Source organism: Petaurus breviceps, unplaced genomic scaffold (assembly GCF_028583685.1).
Source record: "Petaurus breviceps papuanus isolate PSGF00001 unplaced genomic scaffold, PetGlider_PUasm1.0 38, whole genome shotgun sequence".
Taxonomy (NCBI): Eukaryota; Metazoa; Chordata; class Mammalia; order Diprotodontia; family Petauridae; genus Petaurus; species Petaurus breviceps.
The window spans coordinates 73,268,929-73,282,455 of NW_027186304.1; positions in this window are offsets into that span (position 1 = coordinate 73,268,929).

Below are 13,527 nucleotides of genomic sequence, written 5' to 3' on the forward strand. Positions count from 1 at the left end.
GAAAGAAAGAAAGAAAGAAAGAAAGAAAGAAAGAAAGAAAGAAAGAAGGAAGAAAGGGAGAAAGACAAAGAACAGTCAAGGAAGCAGCAAAATGAAATGGGTTCTCATTGTTTGGGGCTACCTGAGAGGAACTATTTGTAACATAGATTCAAGTGTTTTCCTTAGCAGACATGAATGCAAGCTATTATCTTCCACATAAAGTGTTAGTTTAGTGTGCATAGGGTTAGGAACTGGTATACCATTGGTATAGGGAATTCTTAGGCAAGGAAATTCTCTCTGACAGTGCAGGTTAACAGCTTTACTGCAACTCATTTTCTTAGAATGGTTCCTAGAGCAAAGAGGTTAGGTGAATTGCCCAGGTTCACACAGCCAGTGTGTGTCAGAGGAAGTAATTGACCCAAGGTCATCCATCCACTATCTCATGCTACTGTACCTCTCTTCCTGTGAAGATGCATTTATTAAAAAAAAAGTTCATTGATTAGTGATTAATAATGATGCCTAAGTTCAAAAAGGATTTTTATGTAATTAAAAAAAATTTGTTCTTTAAAAGAATCTGGTTGTATGCAGCACAGTTATTATTGCACCTAGAATATACTGGAGCCATCTGGATCTGGTTTGTGAGAGCCAATGTTAAATTTTCAGCATTGCAAATGCTAATAAATCAGGGCTTTGATTTATTGTTTTGGGATTGTCTAGATTGAAGAAAGTGATGGAGAAAAAGTGAATAAGCAGATCAAACTGAAAAGTCTGTCATGTGTATAATTTTCTTTTCCAGGGATTACCAGTGAGATAAGGAAACAGTTTCAGAAAGGTCAAGAGATTTTCCCTGGGTGACAAAGAAAGTAAATTCAAGGGTATGACTCAAGCCCAGGTACTCTGATGCCACACTACCTATGTCCAAAGAACTGGGAGTAGGGTTGGGGAGAAACAGAAGTAAACATAAAAAAATCTCCATAATAGGATCAGAAAGGTACCATAGAGCTATTTTAATCCAAATGCCTCATTATACTGAACATCTGAGAAAATTGAGGCCTGTGATAGTAATGGCAATTAAAGATTCCCCTGTATTGGCTTGGTTTTCAAATTGATTGTGTTAAAACCCAGAGCTTGTTAATCCCACCTGTGGGATGGACTTTTTGATGTGAAAAGAAAGTCCTGAACTGGGAGGAGCTGGTGATGTAGATTTGGAGAGATAAGAGAGAGGCGGAAGATCTTTTTGGAAGCAGCACCTTGTGGAGAGAGAGACTAAGAGAATTGCTGGTGGCCGCTTTGTTTTGCCCTGGACTTTTGAGACCTGCCCCCTGAGCTGCCAAGGACTGAGGAGACATGGCTGTTTTGCTGGTACTTTGTCTGTCTGTTTTGATGTTATTTTGCCAGATTTGTCCACTGGTGAAAGACTGTCCTGTTGAAGAAGTCCTGGAACCTGGCATTTGGTTAAGAAGCCCTGAGACTGTCCTGCAGACAGAGAGTGAATACTGTCCACTGGTGAGGGACAGTGCTGTTGTTGCAGGGGTCTGGAGACTGTCCTGCAGACAGAGTGAATACTGTCCACTGGTGAAGGACAGTGCTGTTGTTGCAGGGGTCTGGGAGCCTTTCTGTTGGTTCAGAAGCCCTGAAGAAGGATTTTCTTGTTGTATGTTTACAGAAATCCTGGGAGAGGGCTTTGCCAATGTGTTCAGGGGTTCTAGGACTGTTCTACAGACAGAGGATAAATTCATGAAGGGATTGGCAATGTATCTTATGGCCTTGCTAAACCTTGTCTCCCCAGGAACTAAGATTGCTGAGAACTTGCCTCGTGTCAAGATGAAGAAAAGACCTCCATTTGGGTATTAAGTGCTGTGTTTAAACTTGATGTAACTCTGGGGTAGATTCAATTGTGATCCAGGGGTGGGGAACTTTTGACCTTATTGTGCTCTGTGATTGACAAATGAAGGTACTTTACCTATGTTTGGAAACTAATCTCCATTTGAGAAGAGGGGTTTTGTGGTGGACTAAATGAAGGTACAGCCTAGGGGTGGAGTAGTATTTAGTACAGGGACTTTGTAATTGATTGAATGAATGGAAGGTCCTGGGGTGGGGTAGTACTTGGAGATTATTTAATCACACTTAGTAAATGCTGTATTTTGAATGATGTCATGTTTTGATCTTCTCTGTTCTGGGTTTGTTACTGAATAAAATGGAGAGCACCTATGCTGGTATTCTGAACCTTGGGAAGTTGCCTTTCTTTTGGCATTACATTACAAGGCCCAGAAAGGATAAGTAATCTGTTTGAGATTACATAAGTAGAGCCAAAATTTGATCCCATGTCTTTGAAACTTCAAACTTACATTGAAGACTTCCAGATTTTATTAATACATAGGATCATAGATTATGGAAGGGTTTGAGTGGTTATCTAGTCTAAATCCTGAATTTACAGATGAGGAAACTGAGACCCAGAGAGATTAAAGCTGCATGAATTTATAGAGTATAAACTCCTTGAAGGTAAGGATTGTTTATTCTTTGTCTTTGTATCCCTGGGCCTGGGGAACAGTGCCAAGAATATAGGAAGAACTTAATAAATACTGGTTTTGTAGGCAAACAGGAATCAGTTGGTGGAAAGTGAAAAACTGTAAATGTAAAGGAATTGAGAAGGCATAGGATCCAGAGTGCTTAACCAGAGACACTTCATTTAAGATAAAGGAGAAAAGGATTGACAAATTGTAAGGGTTATGGGATTTAAAGATCTTCCATGCCCCATTGGACTTGCTGACGTAGCAGGAAGGGGCAGAGCAAGAGGAAGCGGAAGCCAAGCTAGAGTTCCTGCGGTGGCTAGCAGTGGCGGTGACGGCGGCAGCAGCAGCAGAGGCAGCAGCGGGCGGCAGCGCGAAGCCCTTTTTGAATCAGCCAGAATTTCTTCTAAGGACTCCTGCTGAGGACTGCCAGGGGCCAGAGCTGCTGGGAGCGTGCTTCCGGGATGCTGGGTGGTTGCTGTGAGTGGGGAGAGGAGGACCTTTGCCTGAGGTAGCCTGTTCTGTTTTAAAGGCTTGAGAATGTGGGTGCTTTCTACTTTATCTACCTGTGCCAATGTCATAACTACTCTGATGGCTTTCACTTTCTGGTTTTGGGACTCAGTCTTTTGGTATCTTAATAAATTTTCTAGCTTATTCCCCCATATGGCAAGCATGATGTATTTTGTGATGGATAATTATATCAGCATATCTGTAATTTCCATAGGCATTGTGAATATGGCATTGCTGATACACAAATGTACAGAGAAATTTTAATAGGAGGACAAAAGTAGTCGAAGGAGCTGAAACCCTGTGTATGACACTGATCATATCAAGTGCATTAAGAGGTTGTTATCTGCTAAGTATGAAGTGGATGGAATTGATTTTGTTTGAAGAGAATGGAAAAGATTTGAAAGAACCCTAGTGGGGAATGTAATAGGAAGCCAACAATAGAATGACAAGATTGTAGTATAGCAATGATGAGTCATTGAGTAGTTAGTAAAATGTGTAGAGGACCCATTAAACATGGTTTTGTAACTTTCCATAGGAAATCTCTGTTAAGAGCTGTCACTGAATGACTGGCCTTAGTGGCCAGGCTGGACAGGGAGGTGAGACAAACCAGAAGTGGGCATCGAAGGTCAAGATAGTAGAGTGTATGATGAGGATGAAGATCAGATTCAGTGACATGGAGCAAGTGGGAGGTACAAGATCAGGAGGTATGGTTAGATGAGGAATCTTAGTGCTATGACTTCTTTGGATTGCATATTGCACAGAATTAACTAGCAAGTACTTTTTCCCTCCTTACTCTCTGTGATTTCTTACTGTTCTTATACCTAGAACTTACATGCATTGTATGCTTCTTTAAGTAGCTATGATGAGCAGAAAGAGTTAAATAAATCAGGCAATTTATTGCACAAATTGTGCAAATGGCCAAGATGTTATCAGAAGCCGTGGCTCCTGGTTTTCAGGAATCAACAGGAGATTCCGTGGGTGCCACATTATTACAGCTGAAGAATTAGCTGAAATTGGCTGCAAAATTCTCTTTTTTTAGGCCATAAAAACTGACCTTGAAGTGTGATAAAAATCCCTAGTCCTGTTTAAGAAGAAAACAGCAAAGGGAGTGTTCATTCAAATGATGGTTTACTCTGCATGTCATTTGCTAGATTTCTTTTTATAGGGCTTTGAATTATATTTAAATATAGTCTAGGTTCGTCAGTATCTCAGCCTGCATTGTATTATGCCACTCTTGATTTTAAGTATCATTTTATTTGACTAGTTTTCACTAGTTTCATTTCTTTATTTAATCTGAGTCACAAAATCAAAATCCTTGAGGAAGAATTACGTCCTTTAGAAAAGGATATAATTCAGCAATTACATAGTACTTGGGTCATGCTGTCTTAAATATGAGCCCCCAGAAAAGCCACCCCATCCCCATCTCCAAGTTAGAGTGCCCTGTGGGTACTAAGAATCATGGCTTGTAAACTTCAAGTGATTTATCTAATTTTGCTAGTTGACCAGAGGATGCAATAAGTTTAAATCAAATGTATTTAATGTAATAGCAAAATAAGAAAAGTAGCAATAGAACATTTCTCACTTAAGCCTAGAGCATGCTCTTAAATGCACAGCTCTACCATTAGAGAGAAGAATCAATTCTCATGAGATAACAAGTGAGGGGGCAGATATCATAGGATCTGAGGATGATAAATTTGGAGCTAAGAGGAACCTCAGGTGTAATTTACATTAATGCCCCTCCCCCTTTTCAGATGAGGAAATTAAAGGTCCAGAGACTTCCCCAAGTTCATACTGGTAGCATGTGGTGGAGAAAATTTAAGCCTAGGTCATCTGTCTGCAAATCTAGTGCTTGCAGATGTGACTAGTGCACATGTAGGAAACACAAAACCCTTGAGGATTAACATCCACTTTGATGTCACCTGAGGCCTTCTGGTGATGCCATCAAGTTGCTCTCAGTGGGCCAGCTCCTTGCTAGGCATCATGTCTCTGCTCTTCCCTGTTGTTCTCACTCTTTCTACAATGGGGGTTTCTACATACTGGGTCTAAGATGTGATTTTAGATGAGATGCTACTTTATTCCTACACATGAGAGGAAGAACTGGTCTTGCTCTATATGTCTTTCTGTCTCTTTGTCCTAAAGTTAAGTTTCAGCATTTTTGACGAGAATGATAGTGCCTTATATTTCTGGTTACTGGGCTGCCATCTCTCCTTAAGAAAAGAGAGATCTATCATTTCCCAGCATCCTGGCTCCACTGGTGACTCTTTTGGGGGTATATACCAATCAGTCAGATAATTTGGAGACCTATAAGTGTTTAGTCTTTTTTTGAACACTTTCCCTTCTATTATTTTATATCTTGGTTTCAGTCCTCTATCTCAGGGATCAGCAAATGACTGCCCAAGGCCATTGCTGGCTTTTGTATGGACAGAAAGCCAAAAAAATGTTTTTTTTACATTTTAAAACAAAGGTTTATTATATTTAAAAATGTAAAAAAAAATACCCACATTATTAGCTTCCTTGCTTATAAAATCAGTGGGCCATAGTTCACCAATCCCTTCCTATCTAATTTAGGGTTAGAAAGTCTGTTTCAATTCTAATCAGTTCCTGATTATCAACTGGCATTTCCCCAAATAATTTTCCTCACCCCAGCCTCTACTCCAAGATCCTTTCTGGGTCTGCCATGCAAATGAAAAGAAGGCTGAAGTAAACAATGTAAAGATTTGGTTGAACCATAATAAGGCTATTGTCTTCCTACTAAAAACTTTTATTTTAAATTTCTTTCTTTTTTTTAATTTTTTTTTATTAAAGCAATTGGGGTTAAGTAACTTGCTCAAGGTTACACGGCCAGTTATTATTTCTGGGTGTGGTGCTGAGTATCTGAGCCCCGATTTGATCCAGGTCATCCCGACACTGGAGCCGGTGCTCTTACTCGCTGAGCCACCTGGCCGCCCCTAAGCAATTGGGGTTAAGTAACTTGCTCAAGGTTACATGGCCAGGTGTTTCTGGGTGGGTGCTAAGTGTCTGAGCCCAGGATTCGATCTCCAGGTCTTCTCAACACTGGAGTCAGTGCTCTTACTCGCTGTGCTACCTGGCCGCCCCTAAATTTATTTCTTTTATAAAAAAATGTGATATCCCAACCTTTGAGTTGTCTAAAAGATAAATTTTTACTAAGAGATTTATTATATGTGAAGCATTGTGCTAGTTGCTGAGGACATAAAGACAAAAAACAAACAAGCAGACAAAACAGTCCCTGACTTTAAAGAGCTTACATTTTAGTAGGAGTAAAAGACATGAACACAGAAAAGCATACAGGGTAATTGGAGGAGGTAGAAAATACTAATTGGTGATGATGGAGACATACCAGTAATTGAATATAGTGGAACAAGGAAAGCTTCATGAAGGAGATGACCTTGAAAGAAGAGAAGGCTTTTTTTTAATTTTTTTTATTTTTTAAATGCTTTATTAACTTCTGATTTACATCATTCGTTTCCGCCAGATTTTGAGTTACAAATTTTCTCCCCGTTTTTCCCCCACCCATCCCCCCAAAACAGCAGTCCCACAGGATATCCCCACCTCCAATCTGCTCTCTCCCATATTTTCTCCCATACCCGTTTCAACTTTTCCAGTGGATCTGTATGCCTCAGTGCCTGTGTATCTTTTTTTTCTTAATAACATGTAAGATGGTATTAATAATAGTATATATATATATATATATATATATATACATACATATATATATATATATATACACACACACACACACACACACACATGAGAAGGCTTCTAAGAGATGGCGGTGAGAAGGGAGTACATTCCAGGCAAGAAGGATGGTTTGTATGAATGCATGGTCATGAGAGATGGATGTAACACCAATGAGATATTCACCGCACCCATGGAAGCTATGAATATGCTGGTGTAGTTGTGAATCACAAAATGTAACAGGCTCTCCACATGGAGAAAAGAACCAAAGCATTTGTTCAAATACCAGAAAACCAAGTCCCCAAACCAGAAAGTCAAATTCATTACAGTAATCACGAAGTTGGTGCACATAACTAATGCAGTGAACACCCACATTCACAAGCCTTCCCAAACCTTCCCTTAGTCGGGCCTTCAAAACAAAACAGACTCCCTCAAGCAAGAATGCCCCTCTCTCACTGGTGGTAGTTCCTCAGTCTCTGAGCTGCTTGCTGCCAGCAGTTCTGACTCGCTCTCAGCTTGTGCTCAGCTTTTTATCCTGGTCATTAGCTCCTCTCTGCCCCAACCCATCCTGTTGCATCAGCAAGTTCCTCTCACTGTGGGATTCAAAAATTCTGTTTGTTAACAGAGGTTTGATATAATCAAGCCAAAATCTCAACTTGAAACGAAGTGCTAAGTACTTGTTTGCTTGCTGTTAAGAGGGGCTGGGAAGATCTTCAAATCTCCATTACCATTACAATGGAATGTTGAGTTTGGGGAATAACTAGTAATCCTTTCTGATTGGAATATACATTTGATGAAGGGGAGATAAATAACATTGATATGTATGTGTGTGTCTGTGTGTGTGTGCATGTATACATACACACAAACATATGAAGTAGGTGGTAGCCATATTATAGAAAGCTTTAAATGCCAGGCTAAAGACTGTATTTGAACAGTGATAGGGAGTAACAGTAATAGAGTAATAGTGATGGGGCGGGGAGGGGGGGGAGGTGATAGGTGTTTCAGGGACTGCAAAGACCAGAGTCCCTGAGTGGGCAGTTTGAAAGGAATTCACTAGGCCCAAGGAGTCTTGTGAGTCAGGATTGTAAAAGTTTATTGTTACACTTTACAGGAGGCAGGGGTTCTTATGGAACCTGAAAACTTAAAAAAGTCATAGGTATAGTTTTAAGGAGTCACAGTAGTAAATCAGATGTCAACTATGCTAACTAGGTGAGTAAGGGTGGGATTAGGGAGGAGTTAAGGAGTGGTCAGTGCTTGAAGGAACATGTACTTTTATTATCAACTGTACAGATATATTGCCCATAATTTACTGGGAAATAGCACAAGGGGGGGGCTGCATGGAGGTATGGTTTTAGGGTTGAAATGTCACTAAGTCAGCTAGTGGTCAGGGTTGACTGAGGAGTACCTAGTCTGCCACCCATTGGTATCATGTTTGACAAGATGGATGTTGGGAACCAAGGCTAACGGATTCTCAGTATGTGTATAATTGGCTAAGGAGTTAACCTACAGATAGTGCATTGAAGGATTCATAGGTGCAGCTGGCCATTATACTAAGAGGAGATAACATTTGCCTAAGCTAAAATGTTTATAGATGGTTAAGTGACGGATTCATAGATGTAGCTTGTTATTGTTCCAAGCAGAAATTAACAGTTCATGAATTGTTGCTGGACAGAGTGCTGGCAGGGGGAAGGGGCAGAGTTAATACTCTGAGACTGGGGGGTGGGAGGGGAAATGTGATTTTACATACTGGTTTTACAAACTGATATTACAAACTGATGTTACAAACTGATATTACAAACTGATGTTACAAACATAAATCCCAAGCACCCCATCAATAGGAAGTTGCTGAAAGTTTGTGGACAGAATAGTGACATGTTCCTATTTGAGCTTTAGGAAGATTATTTTGTTAGCTGTGTGGAGGCTGGATAGGAAAATGGCGCTGGGAGTTGGCAGATCAAGTAGTCAGTTCATTTAGTTCAACTCTCTGTTAACTGAATGAATCTTTGTTTACAAAGTCCTTAGTAAGTGGACATTTAGCCACCATTTGAATCTCTCTAGCGATTGGGTATGTACTTTCTCCTGATTCCTTCTATTCCATTTCTGGACAGCTCTAACTTTTTAATTAACCAACACTCATTTGCTAAGTGCATTCAATATACCAGGCATTATGCTAAGCACATACAAAGACAAAATTAAGGCATTTCCTGTCCTCAAGCACCTAACATTCTAATGGAGCAGACAATATGTAAGTTATTTGTTGTTCTGTCTTCTTTCAATTGTTGTTTGACTCTTCATGACCCCATTTGAGGTTTTCTAGGCAAAGATCCTGGAGTGGTTTGCCATTTTCTTTTCTAGCTCATTTTACAGATGAGGAAACTGAGCAAATAAGAGTTAAGTGACTTGCCAGGGTCACAAAGTTAGCTAAATATCTGAAGTTAGATTTGAACTCAGAAAGATAAAAAAAACCTGTGCTAGCAGCCATCCTGGGTGTGCTAGGGTGCTTGCTGTTACAGTATCATAGCAAAAACCTAGAAATGAAATGGATGCATATCATTTAGAAAAAGGTTGAACAAATTGTATCTGAATGAGAAGGAATATTATTGTATCATAAGAAATGAAGACTTTGAGGAATTCACAGGTAGATGTGAAGAGAGAGTGCATTTCAGGGACAGGGGTCAGCCAGTGCAAAGGTAAGAGCAACAGCAAAGTCAGTTTGGCTGAACCATAATGTATGTAAGGAGAGTACTGTGTAATAATGCTGGGAATGTAATTTGAGGTCAAGTCATGAAGGGCTTTAAATGACAGAGGACTTTAATATTTGTTCATAGGGTTATTTGAGAGTCATTAGAATTGGGTTTTTTTTTTTGAGAGAAAGGGAAGGAGAGAGAGAGAAAGAGAGAGAGACAGAGAGAAGAGAGACAGAGAGAAGAGAGAGAAGAGAGAGAGAGAAGAGAGAGACAGAGAGAGAAAGAGAGAGGAGAGACAGAGAGAGAGAGAGAGAAAGAGAGAGGAGAGACAGAGAGAAAGAGAGAGAGGAGAGACAGAGAGAGAGAGAAGAGAGAAAGAGAGAGAGAAGAGAGAAAGAGAGAGAGAAGAGAGAGACACACACACATACACAGAGACAGACAGAGAGAGAGAGAGAGAGAGAGAAGAAGGGGGGGGAAGAAGAGAGAAACAAGTAGTCAAATTTGTACATGATGGTCACATATAGAATACAAAACATTGCTGACAAATAATTATATATACTGTTCTCCTGGTACTGCTTTCTTGGAACTTTTTTCCATCAGTTGACATGAGTCTTCTCAAGTTTCTCTGAAGTCCTCAAAATCTCCATTTCTTATGATACTATATATATTCCTTCACATTCAGATACAACAATTTGTTCAGCCTTTCCCCAAATGATGGGCATGCATTTCATTTCTGGGTTTTTGCTGTGGTAACTCTAATCCCAATAGGGCTCTGGCATACTATCTACTTTTCCCCAATCCTTGCTTTCCCTTTATTGTTCTCTCTACCTGTTGTCTAACTTCCTCAAATATTTCAGATGCCCCAATTTCTCCCAAGTTCCCCCTTACAACAAAAGGATGCTTCCCATAGGATTTTTCTGGTACCTGACAGACACCAGCTTTCATTCCTACTTTCACTCACCCTTAGCCATCCTCCAAGGGCCTTGGCTATAAATCCTAATTAGGTAGATTATTGAGGGGAGTCTCTATCATCACCTGCAGGGAGTCTTAGAGTTATCTTTTGTTTTGTTTTGTTTCTACAATTGGGACAGATACATTCACACTTATGAAATTTAATCTGCTTCTACAGAAGCACTTTGATTTGGTAACTGAAGAAATCTAGTTATTTATTACTGGAGTTTTGGTTGCCTTTAAAAATTTATTGGTTATCAGATACATTCATTTGGCTCTATTGTTTACAATGGTTTTGAAAATGGGAAATTTAGGAATCAACATAGAGGTTTGCTCTATACTTGCCTATGCTCTTCAGTCCCACAAATAGATGATTTCTTTGGAAAGCCCATCATTTCCAATTTAATGGTAAGGAGTTAGGTAATTGAACTAGTTTTCAGAATGCAGCTCTGACCACACTAAGAGAATCATAATAGAGAACTAAAATGAAGTGGGAAAAGTGACATTTCCTCTTTGTGCTTCTCTAATAATAATAATAATTCTAAAAATTGGTACAAAATGTCTTATTTTTTCATCACATTTATCTGGGAAATGTCACATAAAATAGCAGTGTATCATGAATTATACTATAGTTTAAAAATGGTGACAGTGGATTTTGAATGACAGCTGATCTATGTAAAAAAACAGTATAGTCTGAAATATCCACATGTTACTTCAGAAAAGAAATTGAGGCTATAACATAGAGGCTGAAATTGTCTTTCCCTCTCCCCTCCCTCTATTTTTTCTTTTTTTTAAACTGTGGTTTTAAAAAAAAAGAGAATAAACACAGTGAGAATGAATATAGAGTTGAAAGCACTCCTGTTAGATGCCTTTGATCTTCTCATTAAAGTAGGGTGCCAGGTTGACTGCTGAGACTGAGGGGTAGGATATGAAGTGGTTCAGCTGTGTGAGTCAGGCAAGGGTAAGTTTGCTGTATAAGTGTCACAAGGAATTTGGTACATGTCAATGAGTCATGCATAGAAGGATTGATAAGCAGAGGTGGATATAAGTTGGTGTTATAAGATTGAGCCTGGTGGTCTTAAGGCCACTATGACAGTCTCCTTTTAAAGGAGGCTATAGTTTATAGACTCTATATGTATGGAAATCATTGTTATAATATTAGGCCTGATGGTCTATCCTTAAGGGAGGTTAAAAACTTACAGACATTCTCATGGAAAAAATACTGATAAGGTTTTTTTTAAGGTTAATACAGCTGTATCTCCCAAATAATATTTGTTATGACCAGCTTATTTTTCTATTAAAATAATATTTTGTCATGAACCCTGATATGAAAATTGGCCAGCTCCATGGGGACCACTCAAAATCAGAGTATAAGAACTCTACCATCAGAAGGATACTTTGGAGCATACCCTATCCTGCAGCAGGGGAACACCTTCCTGCTGGAGCACTCCTTTCCTGCTGAATGAACACATGTCTCTGTGCTCCCCAATGCAGTACCACCCTTACATGAATTATACTCTGTTAGTGTGTGTGCCTGAATTGTATGTTGAGTCTCCCTTTCCCCTCTCTCCCCTTCCCTCTCTTCCCCATTTCTTGCAATAAAGCTTCACATTGAACCCATTCCCTTTGTTTTACATGTTAACACCCAGACTCATTAAAGGATTGTTTTCCTTGATGTCCCTAGTTGGCCTCTGGGCCTTTCCTTAGGATACCCAGACTAGAATTTTTAACGTATTGCCAGTCACACCAACAATGGGGGAGTATGGCATTGTGAGCCCAGTTGTAGAAACCAAAGGTCAATAGAGGAACTCTGCATTCTCCCAAGAGGGAATCCCTTGTGCCAGAAGACTATCACAAAACAGTAGAATTCAGGTTGTTTCTGGAGATGAATTTTCTGCATCTAAGAAGTGACATTTAAAAATAATAACAAGTTTATCTAAGACAAAGATAAACATAAAAGAAAGTAGTAGTATGGTCATATGGATATTGGATCTCTAAAGTCCCAGTTCTAAATCCATGATTCTTGCCATATTCTACATCTCTTTTCTTCCTTTGTAGTGAAACTCAAAGAATAAAGAGATTACATCAATTATTTCCATTTACTTACCTCCCACTCATTTTACTACCCCATCCTTATAGCTTCTGACTACCCCAATCAACTGAAATAGTTCTCTCCAAGATTACCAATCATTCCTTAACTGACAAGTCCAGTGATCTTTTTCCAGTCAGTCCTCATTCTTCTTGACTTCTCTGCCGCTTTGGTCACTGTGGACTAGAAACTCTCTTCTCCCTGGGTTTTCATTTCTTTTGGTCATTGTTCCACCTCTCTGCCTGCTCTTTCTCTTTCTTCCTAGATCATCCTTCGTGCCCTTCTACCTAAACATGTACTCCAAGGCTTTGTCCTTAGCCCTTTTATATGTGTGCTTCCTCTTTCAGTGATCCTTTGAATTTACTTGTCTTTTCTTCAGATGACTCCTAAATCTAATTCCTAAAATCTAAAATCCCAATTCTCTCCTGAGCCCTCATCCTTGCATAAAGAACCACTTCCTGTTCATCTCTACCTGGTATCTCAAACTCAACATGTCCAAAATGGAACTCTTTATCCCCCCCATAAACCTTCTCACCTTTTGAACTTTTCTATTTTTGCCAAGAGTATCACTATCCTTTTAGTCACCTACATTCAAATCCTTAGTCATCTTTGATTCTTTTTATCAGCTCCCCACATCTAATGAGTTGTGAAATCTTGTTGATTCCACCTCCTCACTACTTCTCCCATATGTCCTCTTCTTTCCCCTCAAAGTTCAAGCCTATGTCACCTATTGTAATAGTCTCCTGATTGGACTCCCTGACTCATGTTTCTCCCCTCTGCAATTCATCCTTCATAGAGATGACAAAGTAAGACTCCTAAAGCACAGATCTGACTCTGCTTAAGCAACTTAACCGGCTCACTTTTGCCACTAGGATAAAATACAGACTCTTTGAATAAACTTTTTTGTAATCTAGTTCCAAGTTATCTTTCCTGACATTTTATATTACTTTCCCTTGTGTACTCTACATTTTTCTTCTTCTTCTACTTCTCCTCTTCTTTTTCCTCATCCTCCCCCTTTTCCCTTCTTCCAATCAGGGTTAAATGACTTGCCCAGGGTCACACAGATACATATCTGAGGCTAGATTTGAATTCAGGTCCCTGACTC